At 39.8% G+C, this 22,048-nt stretch overlaps 1 long non-coding RNA gene across 1 annotated transcript; it reads left to right on the top strand.

Moving 5' to 3' along the window:
* Window positions 1–378: 378 nt before the first annotated feature.
* On the top strand, window positions 379–21,574 carry LOC147666293 (uncharacterized). The gene is made up of 14 exons (XR_015304849.1): window positions 379–483; window positions 1,996–2,107; window positions 3,622–3,734; window positions 5,249–5,361; window positions 6,876–6,988; window positions 8,501–8,612; window positions 10,127–10,239; window positions 11,754–11,866; window positions 13,381–13,493; window positions 15,006–15,117; window positions 16,632–16,744; window positions 18,260–18,372; window positions 19,887–19,998; window positions 21,511–21,574. It is a non-coding gene; the product is annotated as an uncharacterized LOC147666293 (long non-coding RNA).
* Window positions 21,575–22,048: the final 474 nt, after the last annotated feature.

Raw genomic sequence — 22,048 nt, 5'->3', positions numbered from 1 at the left:
AGCATAAGCCTTCCTACAAAAAGGTATCAGGTCACTCCATAGTTATTGCTGTACCATAACCTAACAGAATTGCAGTGAGAAGGATCCCCTGTCACATGGCTAGCATTTATATCTTTTTTTTTACATCCTAACATTAGTTCTAGCGTGGTGTAGAGAGTCATAGCAAATAAGGCTTTGGATTGAGAGAAGTATGCTAGGTTGAAAATAAAATTGAGGTTTGAATTTTTAAGTGAGCTGTGGATTTTCGCATTGTAACAGGCGCCATAGCACTGATTATTGGCACAGTATACAAATATATTTGTTGTGTTGCATTAGTTTGGAAATGTTCAAGTTCTGTTAATGAACTAACAGTTGACTTTTCCATCTGCAGATTATACTGAATGACCAGCAGAGGGAGTGATGCCGGAAACCATTTCCCTGCATTGCTGAGACCCAAAAAAAAAAAAAGTCGCCAGCCTTCGACTTCCTTGATCAATTTACATGGTAGGTGAAACTCTCATTTAATCGCTTTGCTTGTGTTTGAAAGAATTTCAGGGCGTCTGATGGCTCTCAGCACCTTTTAGTGGGGTCTTCTGCATAAATATTATTTGTCCAGACTGAAGCCATATGGATGACGCTATTGGCATAAATGATAGTTTATGAAAGACGTTGACTGTCTACAAGGCTGAAAATCCTACTTGAGATACTAGTGCAAGCAATTTATCATCACAGGAAATTAGTGTCTTTGAAGCTGGAATGAGTTGTCTTATGTTAGAGCGATTGACTTACTTTGAAAGACGGGAAGCTTATTTAACCTGCCTTCCTGCACTCTGTATGTGGGACTCTGATACTCAAGATGGATTGCTCTTTCGGATACTCTGTGTTCTTGTCACTCTAACCCACTTTCAAAAGGGGAGCCCAGTTCTTTCAATGGTGCAGAGTACTTTCCCAATACACTTCCACCTTGGCTTGCAGTCATAATAGCAGATAGTTAACTAGAACGGAATTGCTAATGTCTCATTGTCCTGTGTTGTAGTCACCAGGGTGATTGGTCATGAGTTCCTCTGATGTCATAAAGCTACAGCATGATGGCATCTGACGTGAGATCAAGCAAATGGATACATTTTTCATGGAATTGAAATAGGTAGCCTGCTAGACAGGACTTCCAGCTGAAGACAAAGATGTTAAAATGAAAGAAACTAGGGCAATATTAGAGACTTATACATTTGTTTGGTATGTATGACATTAGCACGCATACTATTACCACGCATACCTTTACAACGCAGTATTTACAACGAATACCGTTACAACGCATAGCGCTTTGAGGTGCTGGATAGTGGTAAGTATAATTTTATATTCCAACTCCAGTCCCCGTGGACACTAGGGAAGGTGTTGGATATAAAATTAAACTTATTCCCTATCCTAGAGCGCCCCCCAGCGCAATGCGTTGTAATGGTATGCGTGGTAATGCCTGCGTTGTAATGGTAGTGGGTGGTAAAAAATGCGTGCTAAACGTTGTATACCATTTGTTTGTAGTTGAAGGTGATAGTAATATTCTCGAGTTCGCTATTGGTTAACTGATAGGGATGTGCAACAACAAAGATGTTAGAATCTGTTGTTCATAGTTTTTAATATTACCACTAACTATAGCATAAGCCTTCCTACAAAAAGGTATCAGGTCACTCCATAGTTATTGCTGTACCAAAACCTAACAGAATTGCAGTGAGAAGGATCCCCTGTCACATGGCTAGCATTTACATCTTTTTATTTACATCCTAACATTAGTTCTAGCGTGGTGTAGAGTCATAGCAAATAAGGCTTTGGATTGAGAGAAGTATGCTAGGTTGAAAATAAAATTGAGGTTTGAATTTTTAAGTGAGCTGTGGATTTTCGCATTGTAACAGGCGCCTTAGCACTGATTATTGGCACAGTATACAAATATATTTGTTGTGTTGCATTAGTTTGGAAATGTTCAAGTTCTGTTAATGAACTAACAGTTGACTTTTCCATCTGCAGATTATACTGAATGACCAGCAGAGGGAGTGATGCCGGAAACCATTTCCCTGCATTGCTGAGACCCAAAAAAAAAAAAGTCGCCAGCCTTCGACTTCCTTGATCAATTTACATGGTAGGTGAAACTCTCATTTAATCGCTTTGCTTGTGTTTGAAAGAATTTCAGGGCGTCTGATGGCTCTCAGCACCTTTTAGTGGGGTCTTCTGCATAAATATTATTTGTCCAGACTGAAGCCATATGGATGACGCTATTGGCATAAATGATAGTTTATGAAAGACGTTGACTGTCTACAAGGCTGAAAATCCTACTTGAGATACTAGTGCAAGCAATTTATCATCACAGGAAATTAGTGTCTTTGAAGCTGGAATGAGTTGTCTTATGTTAGAGCGATTGACTTACTTTGAAAGACGGGAAGCTTATTTAACCTGCCTTCCTGCACTCTGTATGTGGGACTCTGATACTCAAGATGGATTGCTCTTTCGGATACTCTGTGTTCTTGTCACTCTAACCCACTTTCAAAAGGGGAGCCCAGTTCTTTCAATGGTGCAGAGTACTTTCCCAATACACTTCCACCTTGGCTTGCAGTCATAATAGCAGATAGTTAACTAGGGCGGAATTGCTAATGTCTCATTGTCCTGTGTTGTAGTCACCAGGGTGATTGGTCATGAGTTCCTCTGATGTCATAAAGCTACAGCATGATGGCATCTGACGTGAGATCAAGCAAATGGATACATTTTTCATGGAATTGAAATAGGTAGCCTGCTAGACAGGACTTCCAGCTGAAGACAAAGATGTTAAAATGAAAGAAACTAGGGCAATATTAGAGACTTATACATTTGTTTGGTATGTATGACGTTAGCACGCATACTATTACCACGCATACCTTTACAACGCAGTATTTACAACGAATACCGTTACAACGCATAGCGCTTTGAGGTGCTGGATAGTGGTAAGTATAATTTTATATTCCAACTCCAGTCCCCGTGGACACTAGGGAAGGTATTGGATATAAAATTAAACTTATTCCCTATCCTAGAGCGCCCCCCAGCGCAATGCGTTGTAATGGTATGCGTGGTAATGCCTGCGTTGTGATGGTAGTGGGTGGTAAAAAATGCGTGCTAAACGTTGTATACCATTTGTTTGTAGTTGAAGGTGATAGTAATATTCTCGAGTTCTCTATTGGTTAACTGACAGGGATGTGCAACAACAAAGATGTTAGAATCTGTTGTTCATAGTTTTTAATATTACCACTAACTATAGCATAAGCCTTCCTACAAAAAGGTATCAGGTCACTCCATAGTTATTGCTGTACCATAACCTAACAGAATTGCAGTGAGAAGGATCCCCTGTCACATGGCTAGCATTTATATCTTTTTTTTTACATCCTAACATTAGTTCTAGCGTGGTGTAGAGAGTCATAGCAAATAAGGCTTTGGATTGAGAGAAGTATGCTAGGTTGAAAATAAAATTGAGGTTTGAATTTTTAAGTGAGCTGTGGATTTTCGCATTGTAACAGGCGCCATAGCACTGATTATTGGCACAGTATACAAATATATTTGTTGTGTTGCATTAGTTTGGAAATGTTCAAGTTCTGTTAATGAACTAACAGTTGACTTTTCCATCTGCAGATTATACTGAATGACCAGCAGAGGGAGTGATGCCGGAAACCATTTCCCTGCATTGCTGAGACCCAAAAAAAAAAAAAGTCGCCAGCCTTCGACTTCCTTGATCAATTTACATGGTAGGTGAAACTCTCATTTAATCGCTTTGCTTGTGTTTGAAAGAATTTCAGGGCGTCTGATGGCTCTCAGCACCTTTTAGTGGGGTCTTCTGCATAAATATTATTTGTCCAGACTGAAGCCATATGGATGACGCTATTGGCATAAATGATAGTTTATGAAAGACGTTGACTGTCTACAAGGCTGAAAATCCTACTTGAGATACTAGTGCAAGCAATTTATCATCACAGGAAATTAGTGTCTTTGAAGCTGGAATGAGTTGTCTTATGTTAGAGCGATTGACTTACTTTGAAAGACGGGAAGCTTATTTAACCTGCCTTCCTGCACTCTGTATGTGGGACTCTGATACTCAAGATGGATTGCTCTTTCGGATACTCTGTGTTCTTGTCACTCTAACCCACTTTCAAAAGGGGAGCCCAGTTCTTTCAATGGTGCAGAGTACTTTCCCAATACACTTCCACCTTGGCTTGCCGTCATAATAGCAGATAGTTAACTAGGGCGGAATTGCTAATGTCTCATTGTCCTGTGTTGTAGTCACCAGGGTGATTGGTCATGAGTTCCTCTGATGTCATAAAGCTACAGCATGATGGCATCTGACGTGAGATCAAGCAAATGGATACATTTTTCATGGAATTGAAATAGGTAGCCTGCTAGACAGGACTTCCAGCTGAAGACAAAGATGTTAAAATGAAAGAAACTAGGGCAATATTAGAGACTTATACATTTGTTTGGTATGTATGACGTTAGCACGCACACTATTACCACGCATACCTTTACAACGCAGTATTTACAACGAATACCGTTACAACGCATAGCGCTTTGAGGTGCTGGATAGTGGTAAGTATAATTTTATATTCCAACTCCAGTCCCCGTGGACACTAGGGAAGGTGTTGGATATAAAATTAAACTTATTCCCTATCCTAGAGCGCCCCCCAGCGCAATGCGTTGTAATGGTATGCGTGGTAATGCCTGCGTTGTAATGGTAGTGGGTGGTAAAAAATGCGTGCTAAACGTTGTATACCATTTGTTTGTAGTTGAAGGTGATAGTAATATTCTCGAGTTCGCTATTGGTTAACTGATAGGGATGTGCAACAACAAAGATGTTAGAATCTGTTGTTCATAGTTTTTAATATTACCACTAACTATAGCATAAGCCTTCCTACAAAAAGGTATCAGGTCACTCCATAGTTATTGCTGTACCATAACCTAACATAATTGCAGTGAGAAGGATCCCCTGTCACATGGCTAGCATTTACATCTTTTTATTTACATCCTAACATTAGTTCTAGCGTGGTGTAGAGAGTCATAGCAAATAAGGCTTTGGATTGAGAGAAGTATGCTAGGTTGAAAATAAAATTGAGGTTTGAATTTTTAAGTGAGCTGTGGATTTTCGCATTGTAACAGGCGCCATAGCACTGATTATTGGCACAGTATACAAATATATTTGTTGTGTTGCATTAGTTTGGAAATGTTCAAGTTCTGTTAATGAACTAACAGTTGACTTTTCCATCTGCAGATTATACTGAATGACCAGCAGAGGGAGTGATGCCGGAAACCATTTCCCTGCATTGCTGAGACCCAAAAAAAAAAAAAGTCGCCAGCCTTCGACTTCCTTGATCAATTTACATGGTAGGTGAAACTCTCATTTAATCGCTTTGCTTGTGTTTGAAAGAATTTCAGGGCATCTGATGGCTCTCAGCACCTTTTAGTGGGGTCTTCTGCATAAATATTATTTGTCCAGACTGAAGCCATATGGATGACGCTATTGGCATAAATGATAGTTTATGAAAGACGTTGACTGTCTACAAGGCTGAAAATCCTACTTGAGATACTAGTGCAAGCAATTTATCATCACAGGAAATTAGTGTCTTTGAAGCTGGAATGAGTTGTCTTATGTTAGAGCGATTGACTTACTTTGAAAGACGGGAAGCTTATTTAACCTGCCTTCCTGCACTCTGTATGTGGGACTCTGATACTCAAGATGGATTGCTCTTTCGGATACTCTGTGTTCTTGTCACTCTAACCCACTTTCAAAAGGGGAGCCCAGTTCTTTCAATGGTGCAGAGTACTTTCCCAATACACTTCCACCTTGGCTTGCAGTCATAATAGCAGATAGTTAACTAGAACGGAATTGCTAATGTCTCATTGTCCTGTGTTGTAGTCACCAGGGTGATTGGTCATGAGTTCCTCTGATGTCATAAAGCTACAGCATGATGGCATCTGACGTGAGATCAAGCAAATGGATACATTTTTCATGGAATTGAAATAGGTAGCCTGCTAGACAGGACTTCCAGCTGAAGACAAAGATGTTAAAATGAAAGAAACTAGGGCAATATTAGAGACTTATACATTTGTTTGGTATGTATGACATTAGCACGCATACTATTACCACGCATACCTTTACAACGCAGTATTTACAACGAATACAGTTACAACGCATAGCGCTTTGAGGTGCTGGATAGTGGTAAGTATAATTTTATATTCCAACTCCAGTCCCCGTGGACACTAGGGAAGGTGTTGGATATAAAATTAAACTTATTCCCTATCCTAGAGCGCCCCCCAGCGCAATGCGTTGTAATGGTATGCGTGGTAATGCCTGCGTTGTAATGGTAGTGGGTGGTAAAAAATGCGTGCTAAACGTTGTATACCATTTGTTTGTAGTTGAAGGTGATAGTAATATTCTCGAGTTCGCTATTGGTTAACTGATAGGGATGTGCAACAACAAAGATGTTAGAATCTGTTGTTCATAGTTTTTAATATTACCACTAACTATAGCATAAGCCTTCCTACAAAAAGGTATCAGGTCACTCCATAGTTATTGCTGTACCATAACCTAACATAATTGCAGTGAGAAGGATCCCCTGTCACATGGCTAGCATTTACATCTTTTTATTTACATCCTAACATTAGTTCTAGCGTGGTGTAGAGAGTCATAGCAAATAAGGCTTTGGATTGAGAGAAGTATGCTAGGTTGAAAATAAAATTGAGGTTTGAATTTTTAAGTGAGCTGTGGATTTTCGCATTGTAACAGGCGCCATAGCACTGATTATTGGCACAGTATACAAATATATTTGTTGTGTTGCATTAGTTTGGAAATGTTCAAGTTCTGTTAATGAACTAACAGTTGACTTTTCCATCTGCAGATTATACTGAATGACCAGCAGAGGGAGTGATGCCGGAAACCATTTCCCTGCATTGCTGAGACCCAAAAAAAAAAAAAGTCGCCAGCCTTCGACTTCCTTGATCAATTTACATGGTAGGTGAAACTCTCATTTAATCGCTTTGCTTGTGTTTGAAAGAATTTCAGGGCGTCTGATGGCTCTCAGCACCTTTTAGTGGGGTCTTCTGCATAAATATTATTTGTCCAGACTGAAGCCATATGGATGACGCTATTGGCATAAATGATAGTTTATGAAAGACGTTGACTGTCTACAAGGCTGAAAATCCTACTTGAGATACTAGTGCAAGCAATTTATCATCACAGGAAATTAGTGTCTTTGAAGCTGGAATGAGTTGTCTTATGTTAGAGCGATTGACTTACTTTGAAAGACGGGAAGCTTATTTAACCTGCCTTCCTGCACTCTGTATGTGGGACTCTGATACTCAAGATGGATTGCTCTTTCGGATACTCTGTGTTCTTGTCACTCTAACCCACTTTCAAAAGGGGAGCCCAGTTCTTTCAATGGTGCAGAGTACTTTCCCAATACACTTCCACCTTGGCTTGCAGTCATAATAGCAGATAGTTAACTAGGGCGGAATTGCTAATGTCTCATTGTCCTGTGTTGTAGTCACCAGGGTGATTGGTCATGAGTTCCTCTGATGTCATAAAGCTACAGCATGATGGCATCTGACGTGAGATCAAGCAAATGGATACATTTTTCATGGAATTGAAATAGGTAGCCTGCTAGACAGGACTTCCAGCTGAAGACAAAGATGTTAAAATGAAAGAAACTAGGGCAATATTAGAGACTTATACATTTGTTTGGTATGTATGACGTTAGCACGCATACTATTACCACGCATACCTTTACAACGCAGTATTTACAACGAATACCGTTACAACGCATAGCGCTTTGAGGTGCTGGATAGTGGTAAGTATAATTTTATATTCAAACTCCAGTCCCCGTGGACACTAGGGAAGGTGTTGGATATAAAATTAAACTTATTCCCTATCCTAGAGCGCCCCCCAGCGCAATGCGTTGTAATGGTATGCGTGGTAATGCCTGCGTTGTAATGGTAGTGGGTGGTAAAAAATGCGTGCTAAACGTTGTATACCATTTGTTTGTAGTTGAAGGTGATAGTAATATTCTCGAGTTCTCTATTGGTTAACTGACAGGGATGTGCAACAACAAAGATGTTAGAATCTGTTGTTCATAGTTTTTAATATTACCACTAACTATAGCATAAGCCTTCCTACAAAAAGGTATCAGGTCACTCCATAGTTATTGCTGTACCAAAACCTAACAGAATTGCAGTGAGAAGGATCCCCTGTCACATGGCTAGCATTTACATCTTTTTATTTACATCCTAACATTAGTTCTAGCGTGGTGTAGAGTCATAGCAAATAAGGCTTTGGATTGAGAGAAGTATGCTAGGTTGAAAATAAAATTGAGGTTTGAATTTTTAAGTGAGCTGTGGATTTTCGCATTGTAACAGGCGCCTTAGCACTGATTATTGGCACAGTATACAAATATATTTGTTGTGTTGCATTAGTTTGGAAATGTTCAAGTTCTGTTAATGAACTAACAGTTGACTTTTCCATCTGCAGATTATACTGAATGACCAGCAGAGGGAGTGATGCCGGAAACCATTTCCCTGCATTGCTGAGACCCAAAAAAAAAAAAGTCGCCAGCCTTCGACTTCCTTGATCAATTTACATGGTAGGTGAAACTCTCATTTAATCGCTTTGCTTGTGTTTGAAAGAATTTCAGGGCGTCTGATGGCTCTCAGCACCTTTTAGTGGGGTCTTCTGCATAAATATTATTTGTCCAGACTGAAGCCATATGGATGACGCTATTGGCATAAATGATAGTTTATGAAAGACGTTGACTGTCTACAAGGCTGAAAATCCTACTTGAGATACTAGTGCAAGCAATTTATCATCACAGGAAATTAGTGTCTTTGAAGCTGGAATGAGTTGTCTTATGTTAGAGCGATTGACTTACTTTGAAAGACGGGAAGCTTATTTAACCTGCCTTCCTGCACTCTGTATGTGGGACTCTGATACTCAAGATGGATTGCTCTTTCGGATACTCTGTGTTCTTGTCACTCTAACCCACTTTCAAAAGGGGAGCCCAGTTCTTTCAATGGTGCAGAGTACTTTCCCAATACACTTCCACCTTGGCTTGCAGTCATAATAGCAGATAGTTAACTAGGGCGGAATTGCTAATGTCTCATTGTCCTGTGTTGTAGTCACCAGGGTGATTGGTCATGAGTTCCTCTGATGTCATAAAGCTACAGCATGATGGCATCTGACGTGAGATCAAGCAAATGGATACATTTTTCATGGAATTGAAATAGGTAGCCTGCTAGACAGGACTTCCAGCTGAAGACAAAGATGTTAAAATGAAAGAAACTAGGGCAATATTAGAGACTTATACATTTGTTTGGTATGTATGACGTTAGCACGCATACTATTACCACGCATACCTTTACAACGCAGTATTTACAACGAATACCGTTACAACGCATAGCGCTTTGAGGTGCTGGATAGTGGTAAGTATAATTTTATATTCCAACTCCAGTCCCCGTGGACACTAGGGAAGGTATTGGATATAAAATTAAACTTATTCCCTATCCTAGAGCGCCCCCCAGCGCAATGCGTTGTAATGGTATGCGTGGTAATGCCTGCGTTGTGATGGTAGTGGGTGGTAAAAAATGCGTGCTAAACGTTGTATACCATTTGTTTGTAGTTGAAGGTGATAGTAATATTCTCGAGTTCTCTATTGGTTAACTGACAGGGATGTGCAACAACAAAGATGTTAGAATCTGTTGTTCATAGTTTTTAATATTACCACTAACTATAGCATAAGCCTTCCTACAAAAAGGTATCAGGTCACTCCATAGTTATTGCTGTACCATAACCTAACAGAATTGCAGTGAGAAGGATCCCCTGTCACATGGCTAGCATTTATATCTTTTTTTTTACATCCTAACATTAGTTCTAGCGTGGTGTAGAGAGTCATAGCAAATAAGGCTTTGGATTGAGAGAAGTATGCTAGGTTGAAAATAAAATTGAGGTTTGAATTTTTAAGTGAGCTGTGGATTTTCGCATTGTAACAGGCGCCATAGCACTGATTATTGGCACAGTATACAAATATATTTGTTGTGTTGCATTAGTTTGGAAATGTTCAAGTTCTGTTAATGAACTAACAGTTGACTTTTCCATCTGCAGATTATACTGAATGACCAGCAGAGGGAGTGATGCCGGAAACCATTTCCCTGCATTGCTGAGACCCAAAAAAAAAAAAAGTCGCCAGCCTTCGACTTCCTTGATCAATTTACATGGTAGGTGAAACTCTCATTTAATCGCTTTGCTTGTGTTTGAAAGAATTTCAGGGCGTCTGATGGCTCTCAGCACCTTTTAGTGGGGTCTTCTGCATAAATATTATTTGTCCAGACTGAAGCCATATGGATGACGCTATTGGCATAAATGATAGTTTATGAAAGACGTTGACTGTCTACAAGGCTGAAAATCCTACTTGAGATACTAGTGCAAGCAATTTATCATCACAGGAAATTAGTGTCTTTGAAGCTGGAATGAGTTGTCTTATGTTAGAGCGATTGACTTACTTTGAAAGACGGGAAGCTTATTTAACCTGCCTTCCTGCACTCTGTATGTGGGACTCTGATACTCAAGATGGATTGCTCTTTCGGATACTCTGTGTTCTTGTCACTCTAACCCACTTTCAAAAGGGGAGCCCAGTTCTTTCAATGGTGCAGAGTACTTTCCCAATACACTTCCACCTTGGCTTGCAGTCATAATAGCAGATAGTTAACTAGGGCGGAATTGCTAATGTCTCATTGTCCTGTGTTGTAGTCACCAGGGTGATTGGTCATGAGTTCCTCTGATGTCATAAAGCTACAGCATGATGGCATCTGACGTGAGATCAAGCAAATGGATACATTTTTCATGGAATTGAAATAGGTAGCCTGCTAGACAGGACTTCCAGCTGAAGACAAAGATGTTAAAATGAAAGAAACTAGGGCAATATTAGAGACTTATACATTTGTTTGGTATGTATGACGTTAGCACGCACACTATTACCACGCATACCTTTACAACGCAGTATTTACAACGAATACCGTTACAACGCATAGCGCTTTGAGGTGCTGGATAGTGGTAAGTATAATTTTATATTCCAACTCCAGTCCCCGTGGACACTAGGGAAGGTGTTGGATATAAAATTAAACTTATTCCCTATCCTAGAGCGCCCCCCAGCGCAATGCGTTGTAATGGTATGCGTGGTAATGCCTGCGTTGTAATGGTAGTGGGTGGTAAAAAATGCGTGCTAAACGTTGTATACCATTTGTTTGTAGTTGAAGGTGATAGTAATATTCTCGAGTTCGCTATTGGTTAACTGATAGGGATGTGCAACAACAAAGATGTTAGAATCTGTTGTTCATAGTTTTTAATATTACCACTAACTATAGCATAAGCCTTCCTACAAAAAGGTATCAGGTCACTCCATAGTTATTGCTGTACCATAACCTAACATAATTGCAGTGAGAAGGATCCCCTGTCACATGGCTAGCATTTACATCTTTTTATTTACATCCTAACATTAGTTCTAGCGTGGTGTAGAGAGTCATAGCAAATAAGGCTTTGGATTGAGAGAAGTATGCTAGGTTGAAAATAAAATTGAGGTTTGAATTTTTAAGTGAGCTGTGGATTTTCGCATTGTAACAGGCGCCATAGCACTGATTATTGGCACAGTATACAAATATATTTGTTGTGTTGCATTAGTTTGGAAATGTTCAAGTTCTGTTAATGAACTAACAGTTGACTTTTCCATCTGCAGATTATACTGAATGACCAGCAGAGGGAGTGATGCCGGAAACCATTTCCCTGCATTGCTGAGACCCAAAAAAAAAAAAAGTCGCCAGCCTTCGACTTCCTTGATCAATTTACATGGTAGGTGAAACTCTCATTTAATCGCTTTGCTTGTGTTTGAAAGAATTTCAGGGCATCTGATGGCTCTCAGCACCTTTTAGTGGGGTCTTCTGCATAAATATTATTTGTCCAGACTGAAGCCATATGGATGACGCTATTGGCATAAATGATAGTTTATGAAAGACGTTGACTGTCTACAAGGCTGAAAATCCTACTTGAGATACTAGTGCAAGCAATTTATCATCACAGGAAATTAGTGTCTTTGAAGCTGGAATGAGTTGTCTTATGTTAGAGCGATTGACTTACTTTGAAAGACGGGAAGCTTATTTAACCTGCCTTCCTGCACTCTGTATGTGGGACTCTGATACTCAAGATGGATTGCTCTTTCGGATACTCTGTGTTCTTGTCACTCTAACCCACTTTCAAAAGGGGAGCCCAGTTCTTTCAATGGTGCAGAGTACTTTCCCAATACACTTCCACCTTGGCTTGCAGTCATAATAGCAGATAGTTAACTAGAACGGAATTGCTAATGTCTCATTGTCCTGTGTTGTAGTCACCAGGGTGATTGGTCATGAGTTCCTCTGATGTCATAAAGCTACAGCATGATGGCATCTGACGTGAGATCAAGCAAATGGATACATTTTTCATGGAATTGAAATAGGTAGCCTGCTAGACAGGACTTCCAGCTGAAGACAAAGATGTTAAAATGAAAGAAACTAGGGCAATATTAGAGACTTATACATTTGTTTGGTATGTATGACATTAGCACGCATACTATTACCACGCATACCTTTACAACGCAGTATTTACAACGAATACAGTTACAACGCATAGCGCTTTGAGGTGCTGGATAGTGGTAAGTATAATTTTATATTCCAACTCCAGTCCCCGTGGACACTAGGGAAGGTGTTGGATATAAAATTAAACTTATTCCCTATCCTAGAGCGCCCCCCAGCGCAATGCGTTGTAATGGTATGCGTGGTAATGCCTGCGTTGTAATGGTAGTGGGTGGTAAAAAATGCGTGCTAAACGTTGTATACCATTTGTTTGTAGTTGAAGGTGATAGTAATATTCTCGAGTTCGCTATTGGTTAACTGATAGGGATGTGCAACAACAAAGATGTTAGAATCTGTTGTTCATAGTTTTTAATATTACCACTAACTATAGCATAAGCCTTCCTACAAAAAGGTATCAGGTCACTCCATAGTTATTGCTGTACCATAACCTAACATAATTGCAGTGAGAAGGATCCCCTGTCACATGGCTAGCATTTACATCTTTTTATTTACATCCTAACATTAGTTCTAGCGTGGTGTAGAGAGTCATAGCAAATAAGGCTTTGGATTGAGAGAAGTATGCTAGGTTGAAAATAAAATTGAGGTTTGAATTTTTAAGTGAGCTGTGGATTTTCGCATTGTAACAGGCGCCATAGCACTGATTATTGGCACAGTATACAAATATATTTGTTGTGTTGCATTAGTTTGGAAATGTTCAAGTTCTGTTAATGAACTAACAGTTGACTTTTCCATCTGCAGATTATACTGAATGACCAGCAGAGGGAGTGATGCCGGAAACCATTTCCCTGCATTGCTGAGACCCAAAAAAAAAAAAAGTCGCCAGCCTTCGACTTCCTTGATCAATTTACATGGTAGGTGAAACTCTCATTTAATCGCTTTGCTTGTGTTTGAAAGAATTTCAGGGCGTCTGATGGCTCTCAGCACCTTTTAGTGGGGTCTTCTGCATAAATATTATTTGTCCAGACTGAAGCCATATGGATGACGCTATTGGCATAAATGATAGTTTATGAAAGACGTTGACTGTCTACAAGGCTGAAAATCCTACTTGAGATACTAGTGCAAGCAATTTATCATCACAGGAAATTAGTGTCTTTGAAGCTGGAATGAGTTGTCTTATGTTAGAGCGATTGACTTACTTTGAAAGACGGGAAGCTTATTTAACCTGCCTTCCTGCACTCTGTATGTGGGACTCTGATACTCAAGATGGATTGCTCTTTCGGATACTCTGTGTTCTTGTCACTCTAACCCACTTTCAAAAGGGGAGCCCAGTTCTTTCAATGGTGCAGAGTACTTTCCCAATACACTTCCACCTTGGCTTGCAGTCATAATAGCAGATAGTTAACTAGGGCGGAATTGCTAATGTCTCATTGTCCTGTGTTGTAGTCACCAGGGTGATTGGTCATGAGTTCCTCTGATGTCATAAAGCTACAGCATGATGGCATCTGACGTGAGATCAAGCAAATGGATACATTTTTCATGGAATTGAAATAGGTAGCCTGCTAGACAGGACTTCCAGCTGAAGACAAAGATGTTAAAATGAAAGAAACTAGGGCAATATTAGAGACTTATACATTTGTTTGGTATGTATGACGTTAGCACGCATACTATTACCACGCATACCTTTACAACGCAGTATTTACAACGAATACCGTTACAACGCATAGCGCTTTGAGGTGCTGGATAGTGGTAAGTATAATTTTATATTCAAACTCCAGTCCCCGTGGACACTAGGGAAGGTGTTGGATATAAAATTAAACTTATTCCCTATCCTAGAGCGCCCCCCAGCGCAATGCGTTGTAATGGTATGCGTGGTAATGCCTGCGTTGTAATGGTAGTGGGTGGTAAAAAATGCGTGCTAAACGTTGTATACCATTTGTTTGTAGTTGAAGGTGATAGTAATATTCTCGAGTTCTCTATTGGTTAACTGACAGGGATGTGCAACAACAAAGATGTTAGAATCTGTTGTTCATAGTTTTTAATATTACCACTAACTATAGCATAAGCCTTCCTACAAAAAGGTATCAGGTCACTCCATAGTTATTGCTGTACCAAAACCTAACAGAATTGCAGTGAGAAGGATCCCCTGTCACATGGCTAGCATTTACATCTTTTTATTTACATCCTAACATTAGTTCTAGCGTGGTGTAGAGTCATAGCAAATAAGGCTTTGGATTGAGAGAAGTATGCTAGGTTGAAAATAAAATTGAGGTTTGAATTTTTAAGTGAGCTGTGGATTTTCGCATTGTAACAGGCGCCTTAGCACTGATTATTGGCACAGTATACAAATATATTTGTTGTGTTGCATTAGTTTGGAAATGTTCAAGTTCTGTTAATGAACTAACAGTTGACTTTTCCATCTGCAGATTATACTGAATGACCAGCAGAGGGAGTGATGCCGGAAACCATTTCCCTGCATTGCTGAGACCCAAAAAAAAAAAAGTCGCCAGCCTTCGACTTCCTTGATCAATTTACATGGTAGGTGAAACTCTCATTTAATCGCTTTGCTTGTGTTTGAAAGAATTTCAGGGCGTCTGATGGCTCTCAGCACCTTTTAGTGGGGTCTTCTGCATAAATATTATTTGTCCAGACTGAAGCCATATGGATGACGCTATTGGCATAAATGATAGTTTATGAAAGACGTTGACTGTCTACAAGGCTGAAAATCCTACTTGAGATACTAGTGCAAGCAATTTATCATCACAGGAAATTAGTGTCTTTGAAGCTGGAATGAGTTGTCTTATGTTAGAGCGATTGACTTACTTTGAAAGACGGGAAGCTTATTTAACCTGCCTTCCTGCACTCTGTATGTGGGACTCTGATACTCAAGATGGATTGCTCTTTCGGATACTCTGTGTTCTTGTCACTCTAACCCACTTTCAAAAGGGGAGCCCAGTTCTTTCAATGGTGCAGAGTACTTTCCCAATACACTTCCACCTTGGCTTGCAGTCATAATAGCAGATAGTTAACTAGGGCGGAATTGCTAATGTCTCATTGTCCTGTGTTGTAGTCACCAGGGTGATTGGTCATGAGTTCCTCTGATGTCATAAAGCTACAGCATGATGGCATCTGACGTGAGATCAAGCAAATGGATACATTTTTCATGGAATTGAAATAGGTAGCCTGCTAGACAGGACTTCCAGCTGAAGACAAAGATGTTAAAATGAAAGAAACTAGGGCAATATTAGAGACTTATACATTTGTTTGGTATGTATGACGTTAGCACGCATACTATTACCACGCATACCTTTACAACGCAGTATTTACAACGAATACCGTTACAACGCATAGCGCTTTGAGGTGCTGGATAGTGGTAAGTATAATTTTATATTCCAACTCCAGTCCCCGTGGACACTAGGGAAGGTATTGGATATAAAATTAAACTTATTCCCTATCCTAGAGCGCCCCCCAGCGCAATGCGTTGTAATGGTATGCGTGGTAATGCCTGCGTTGTGATGGTAGTGGGTGGTAAAAAATGCGTGCTAAACGTTGTATACCATTTGTTTGTAGTTGAAGGTGATAGTAATATTCTCGAGTTCTCTATTGGTTAACTGACGGGGATGTGCAACAACAAAGATGTTAGAATCTGTTGTTCATAGTTTTTAATATTACCACTAACTATAGCATAAGCCTTCCTACAAAAAGGTATCTGGTCACTCCATAGTTATTGCTGTACCATAACCTAACAGAATTGCAGTGAGAAGGATCCCCTGTCACATGGCTAGCATTTATATCTTTTTTTTTACATCCTAACATTAGTTCTAGCGTGGTGTAGAGAGTCATAGCAAATAAGGCTTTGGATTGGGAGAAGTATGCTAGGTTGAAAATAAAATTGATGTTTGAATTTTTAAGTGAGCTGTGGATTTTCGCATTGTAACAGGCGCCATAGCACTGATTATTGGCACAGTATACAAATATATTTGTTGTGTTGCATTAGTTTGGAAATGTTCAAGTTCTGTTAATGAACTAACAGTTGACTTTTCCATCTGCAGATTATACTGAATGACCAGCAGAGGGAGTGATGCCGGAAACCATTTCCCTGCATTGCTGAGACCCAAAAAAAAAAAAAGTCGCCAGCCTTCGACTTCCTTGATCAATTTACATGGTAGGTGAAACTCTCATTTAATCGCTTTGCTTGTGTTTGAAAGAATTTCAGGGCGTCTGATGGCTCTCAGCACCTTTTAGTGGGGTCTTCTGCATAAATATTATTTGTCCAGACTGAAGCCATATGGATGACGCTATTGGCATAAATGATAGTTTATGAAAGACGTTGACTGTCTACAAGGCTGAAAATCCTACTTGAGATACTAGTGCAAGCAATTTATCATCACAGGAAATTAGTGTCTTTCAAGCTGGAATGAGTTGTCTTATGTTAGAGCGATTGACTTACTTTGAAAGACGGGAAGCTTATTTAACCTGCCTTCCTGCACTCTGTATGTGGGACTCTGATACTCAAGATGGATTGCTCTTTCGGATACTCTGTGTTCTTGTCACTCTAACCCACTTTCAAAAGGGGAGCCCAGTTCTTTCAATGGTGCAGAGTACTTTCCCAATACACTTCCACCTTGGCTTGCAGTCATAATAGCAGATAGTTAACTAGGGCGGAATTGCTAATGTCTCATTGTCCTGTGTTGTAGTCACCAGGGTGATTGGTCATGAGTTCCTCTGATGTCATAAAGCTACAGCATGATGGCATCTGACGTGAGATCAAGCAAATGGATACATTTTTCATGGAATTGAAATAGGTAGCCTGCTAGACAGGACTTCCAGCTGAAGACAAAGATGTTAAAATGAAAGAAACTAGGGCAATATTAGAGACTTATACATTTGTTTGGTATGTATGACGTTAGCACGCATACTATTACCACGCATACCTTTACAACGCAGTATTTACAACGAATACCGTTACAACGCATAGCGCTTTGAGGTGCTGGATAGTGGTAAGTATAATTTTATATTCCAACTCCAGTCCCCGTGGACACTAGGGAAGGTATTGGATATAAAATTAAACTTATTCCCTATCCTAGAGCGCCCCCCCAGCGCAATGCGTTGTAATGGTATGCGTGGTAATGCCTGCGTTGTAATGGTAGTGGGTGGTAAAAAATGCGTGCTAAACGTTGTATACCATTTGTTTGTAGTTGAAGGTGATAGTAATATTCTCGAGTTCTCTATTGGTTAACTGACAGGGATGTGCAACAACAAAGATGTTAGAATCTGTTGTTCATAGTTTTTAATATTACCACTAACTATAGCATAAGCCTTCCTACAAAAAGGTATCTGGTCACTCCATAGTTATTGCTGTACCATAACCTAACAGAATTGCAGTGAGAAGGATCCCCTGTCACATGGCTAGCATTTATATCTTTTTTTTTACATCCTAACATTAGTTCTAGCGTGGTGTAGAGAGTCATAGCAAATAAGGCTTTGGATTGGGAGAAGTATGCTAGGTTGAAAATAAAATTGATGTTTGAATTTTTAAGTGAGCTGTGGATTTTCGCATTGTAACAGGCGCCATAGCACTGATTATTGGCACAGTATACAAATATATTTGTTGTGTTGCATTAGTTTGGAAATGTTCAAGTTCTGTTAATGAACTAACAGTTGACTTTTCCATCTGCAGATTATACTGAATGACCAGCAGAGGGAGTGATGCCGGAAACCATTTCCCTGCATTGCTGAGACCCAAAAAAAAAAAAAGTCGCCAGCCTTCGACTTCCTTGATCAATTTACATGGTAGGTGAAACTCTCATTTAATCGCTTTGCTTGTGTTTGAAAGAATTTCAGGGCGTCTGATGGCTCTCAGCACCTTTTAGTGGGGTCTTCTGCATAAATATTATTTGTCCAGACTGAAGCCATATGGATGACGCTATTGGCATAAATGATAGTTTATGAAAGACGTTGACTGTCTACAAGGCTGAAAATCCTACTTGAGATACTAGTGCAAGCAATTTATCATCACAGGAAATTAGTGTCTTTCAAGCTGGAATGAGTTGTCTTATGTTAGAGCGATTGACTTACTTTGAAAGACGGGAAGCTTATTTAACCTGCCTTCCTGCACTCTGTATGTGGGACTCTGATACTCAAGATGGATTGCTCTTTCGGATACTCTGTGTTCTTGTCACTCTAACCCACTTTCAAAAGGGGAGCCCAGTTCTTTCAATGGTGCAGAGTACTTTCCCAATACACTTCCACCTTGGCTTGCAGTCATAATAGCAGATAGTTAACTAGGGCGGAATTGCTAATGTCTCATTGTCCTGTGTTGTAGTCACCAGGGTGATTGGTCATGAGTTCCTCTGATGTCATAAAGCTACAGCATGATGGCATCTGACGTGAGAGCAAGCAAAAGGATACATTTTTCATGGAATTGAAATAGGTAGCTGGCTAGACAGGACATCCAGGTGAAGACAAAGATGTTAAAATTAAAGAAACTAGGGCAATATTCGAGACTTATACATTTGTTTGGGATGTATGACGTTCGCACGCATACTATTACCACTCACACCTTTACAACACGGTATTTACAAGGAATACCGTTACAACACATAGCGTTTTGAGGTGCTGGATAGTGGTAAGTGTAATTTTATATTCCAACTCCAGTCCCCATGGACACTAGGGAAGGTGTTGGATATAAAATTAAACTTATTCCCTATCCTAGAGCGCCCCCCAACGCAATGCGTTGTAATGGTATGCGTGGTAATGCCTGCGTTGTAATGGTAGTGCGTGGTAAAAAATGCGTGCTAAACGTTGTATACCATTTGTTTGTAGTTGAAGGTGATAGTAATATTCTCGAGTTCTCTATTGGTTAACTGACAGGGATGTGCAACAACAAAGATGTTAGAATCTGTTGTTCATAGTTTTTAATATTACCACTAACTATAGCATAAGCCTTCCTACAAAAAGGTATCAGGTCACTCCATAGTTATTGCTGTACCATAACCTAACATAATTGCAGTGAGAAGGATCCCCTGTCACATGGCTAGCATTTACATCTTTTTATTTACATCCTAACATTAGTTCTAGCGTGGTGTAGAGAGTCATAGCAAATAAGGCTTTGGATTGAGAGAAGTATGCTAGGTTGAAAATAAAATTGAGGTTTGAATTTTTAAGTGAGCTGTGGATTTTCGCATTGTAACAGGCGCCATAGCACTGATTATTGGCACAGTATACAAATATATTTGTTGTGTTGCATTAGTTTGGAAATGTTCAAGTTCTGTTAATGAACTAACAGTTGACTTTTCCATCTGCAGATTATACTGAATGACCAGCAGAGGGAGTGATGCCGGAAACCATTTCCCTGCATTGCTGAGACCCAAAAAAAAAAAAGTCGCCAGCCTTCGACTTCCTTGATCAATTTACATGGTAGGTGAAACTCTCATTTAATCGCTTTGCTTGTGTTTGAAAGAATTTCAGGGCGTCTGATGGCTCTCAGCACCTTTTAGTGGGGTCTTCTGCATAAATATTATTTGTCCAGACTGAAGCCATATGGATGACGCTATTGGCATAAATGATAGTTTATGAAAGACGTTGACTGTCTACAAGGCTGAAAATCCTACTTGAGATACTAGTGCAAGCAATTTATCATCACAGGAAATTAGTGTCTTTGAAGCTGGAATGAGTTGTCTTATGTTAGAGCGATTGACTTACTTTGAAAGACGGGAAGCTTATTTAACCTGCCTTCCTGCACTCTGTATGTGGGACTCTGATACTCAAGATGGATTGCTCTTTCGGATACTCTGTGTTCTTGTCACTCTAACCCACTTTCAAAAGGGGAGCCCAGTTCTTTCAATGGTGCAGAGTACTTTCCCAATACACTTCCACCTTGGCTTGCAGTCATAATAGCAGATAGTTAACTAGGGCGGAATTGCTAATGTCTCATTGTCCTGTGTTGTAGTCACCAGGGTGATTGGTCATGAGTTCCTCTGATGTCATAAAGCTACAGCATGATGGCATCTGACGTGAGATCAAGCAAATGGATACATTTTTCATGGAATTGAAATAGGTAGCCTGCTAGACAGGACTTCCAGCTGAAGACAAAGATGTTAAAATGAAAGAAACTAGGGCAATATTAGAGACTTATACATTTGTTTGGTATGTATGACATTAGCACGCATACTATTACCACGCATACCTTTACAACGCAGTATTTACAACGAATACCGTTACAACGCATAGCGCTTTGAGGTGCTGGATAGTGGTAAGTATAATTTTATATTCCAACTCCAGTCCCCGTGGACACTAGGGAAGGTGTTGGATATAAAATTAAACTTATTCCCTATCCTAGAGCGCCCCCCAGCGCAATGCGTTGTAATGGTATGCGTGGTAATGCCTGCGTTGTAATGGTAGTGGGTGGTAAAAAATGCGTGCTAAACGTTGTATACCATTTGTTTGTAGTTGAAGGTGATAGTAATATTCTCGAGTTCGCTATTGGTTAACTGATAGGGATGTGCAACAACAAAGATGTTAGAATCTGTTGTTCATAGTTTTTAATATTACCACTAACTATAGCATAAGCCTTCCTACAAAAAGGTATCAGGTCACTCCATAGTTATTGCTGTACCAAAACCTAACAGAATTGCAGTGAGAAGGATCCCCTGTCACATGGCTAGCATTTACATCTTTTTATTTACATCCTAACATTAGTTCTAGCGTGGTGTAGAGTCATAGCAAATAAGGCTTTGGATTGAGAGAAGTATGCTAGGTTGAAAATAAAATTGAGGTTTGAATTTTTAAGTGAGCTGTGGATTTTCGCATTGTAACAGGCGCCTTAGCACTGATTATTGGCACAGTATACAAATATATTTGTTGTGTTGCATTAGTTTGGAAATGTTCAAGTTCTGTTAATGAACTAACAGTTGACTTTTCCATCTGCAGATTATACTGAATGACCAGCAGAGGGAGTGATGCCGGAAACCATTTCCCTGCATTGCTGAGACCCCAAAAAAAAAAAGTCGCCAACCTTCGACTTCCTTGATCAATTTACATGGTGGGTGAAACTCTCATTTAATCGATTTGCTTGTGTTTGAAAGAATTTCAGGGCGTCTGATGGCTCTCAGCACCTTTTAGTGGGGTCTTCTGCATAAATATTATTTGTCCAGACTGAAGCCATATGGATGACGCTATTGGCATAAATGATAGTTTATGAAAGACGTTGACTGTCTACAAGGCTGAAAATCCTACTTGAGATACTAGTGCAAGCAATTTATCATCACAGGAAATTAGTGTCTTTGAAGCTGGAATGAGTTGTCTTATGTTAGAGCGATTGACTTACTTTGAAAGACGGGAAGCTTATTTAACCTGCCTTCCTGCACTCTGTATGTGGGACTCTGATACTCAAGATGGATTGCTCTTTCGGATACTCTGTGTTCTTGTCACTCTAACCCACTTTCAAAAGGGGAGCCCAGTTCTTTCA

This window comes from Lissotriton vulgaris, unplaced genomic scaffold, assembly GCF_964263255.1.
Source record: "Lissotriton vulgaris unplaced genomic scaffold, aLisVul1.2 SCAFFOLD_343, whole genome shotgun sequence".
NCBI lineage: Eukaryota > Metazoa > Chordata > Amphibia > Caudata > Salamandridae > Lissotriton > Lissotriton vulgaris.
This window is presented reverse-complemented; position numbering and strand designations above follow the sequence as displayed.